Genomic DNA, 2,076 nt, shown 5'->3' with positions numbered 1-2,076 from the left:
GATATAGGACTTCAATTACAACACCTACTGGGGCAACCCCGTATTCCTTAGTATATGGCATGGAAGCAGTATTGCCTATTGAGCTGGAAGTTCAGTCGGCGAGGGTTATCCGGGAAAGCTAGATCAGTGAAGCAAATTGGGCTGAGCATTATCATTTGCAGCTCTTGGGTATGGATGAAAAGCGATTGCGAGCAATCCACCAAACTCAAGTTTATCAAAGAAGAATGGCGCGACATTTTAACAAGAGGGTCAAAGACCGGAAACTGGAAGAAGGTTGTTTGGTTCTGAAGGAAATTAGACAACCGGTCATAGATCCACTGTAACACCCCTTCCCGGTCCACCCGTTAACCCGAATGAACCGAGTCGAGATGCTACAACACTGGTTGACTGTATGATTAGACATGCTGATATCAAAATACGGAATATTTATATATATATATATATACCGATGCCATTTACATTACTAGTGTACTGAATATTTATATACATTATACAAGTGTTCAAAATGAGATGGGCCCAACTGTGTGCCCTGTACATGCCATGAAAGAATAATAAAAGATACATATCAAAATAGGGAGCTACCCTGAAGACCGTGTCTTCTACAGATGAACTGCTGCAGTTGTACGCTGTCGCTCTATAGACCAGTCTCAAAGCCTGCGAGTTAAACAGGTAACTCGCTGAGCTATTACAGCTCAGTGGATATCTCAATATAGAAAGACATAATTAAGCACACATATATGCAGAAAGAATTATGTAAGTACATATAATCACACATAACATACAGCTTTCATTTCACCTTGATGATCTTTCTTACTGTTTATTTTACTGTCTGATTCATGCAATAGCAAGTTAAAATATCTGTATGGCTCCATAAGGTTATAGTGAAACCGAAGTGATAAGATAAACTGTATGAAACTGGATGAAACTGTATGCTATAGGCCCCGAACCGGATTCGCCTATGCCAATATTGTCCGTTTTGGTGCCCCTAACCGGATTTGCACCGCACGGTTTAATCATATCCACTCAACGGCCTGTAGCCGGAGTTCCAAACTGTATGGGGTGCAGATCTGCTATTCTATGTCGCGACATAGCCTTATCTACATGGTTTCTACCCAACCTCAATGGAGCTTCATATTAGCATATCAACAATGTAACACAATAGCACATAAATGGTTTTACAACTTCATAGTTCATCATATTGATTTGATTCCACACCATATAAATGCTTGTATGTTGTTTTAATCCATGTTCTTATCTTGTATTTTTGTTTTACAATGATTGGATGCATGCATGTTGAGCAAAGGAATGTAATTGTATAGAAAATGAAGTCCAAAATGCATGAAAAACACAAGTCGCGAGCGCGCAGGGAGAAGTCGCGAGCGCGAGATGCTTCCCAGGGAGAAGTCGCGAGCGCGTCTTCAAACCTCGCGAGCGCGAGAACTGCAATCGAGAGTCAGAGAGCTTTCTGGCTCAAGTCGCGACCGCGCAGCACAAGTCGCGAGCGCGAGATGAAGTCGCGAGCGCGCTTGTGGAGTTCGCGAGCGCGAGATGTGCCATTTGAGAGTCAGAGAGGTTTCTGGCTCAAGTCGCGACCGCGCATGTGAAAGTCGCGAGCGCGACTTGCTTTCCAGACCGCGCGGGCGCACGACGTGTTTCTAGATTGTGCAGTCTGTGTTCTTTTGGCCATAACTCTCAATATACAAATCCAATTTGGGTGATTCAAAAACCCATGCAAAGCTAACACATAGAGGAACAAATAACTCTTCTATGACACTTCCTAATTCCATCATTAAATGGGTTCAAAATCAAGATGAAGTCCTCCCCTGTTTTCAACATAAACTCAATACCTCCCCTGTTTTCACATCATTTTCAATCCTCTCACTCCACAATAAGCAACATATGATCTCATGAGCAACACTCCACACAATTTTTCATGCAAAGAACATGGGAAATAACAAGAGATATCAAACCTGTCTTGCCACAAAGCTGGGGCTCTGTTTTAGCTTCTCTTTTCTGCTACCTTTGAACTTTCTTCTCCTATACACAAGAATTCTCATAACTCATCTCCAATATAAC

This window comes from Jatropha curcas, chromosome 3 (genome assembly GCF_041381405.1).
Source record: "Jatropha curcas cultivar XTBG-Jc1 chromosome 3, XTBG_Jcur_1.0, whole genome shotgun sequence".
Taxonomy (NCBI): domain Eukaryota; kingdom Viridiplantae; phylum Streptophyta; class Magnoliopsida; order Malpighiales; family Euphorbiaceae; genus Jatropha; species Jatropha curcas.
This window is presented reverse-complemented; position numbering follows the sequence as displayed.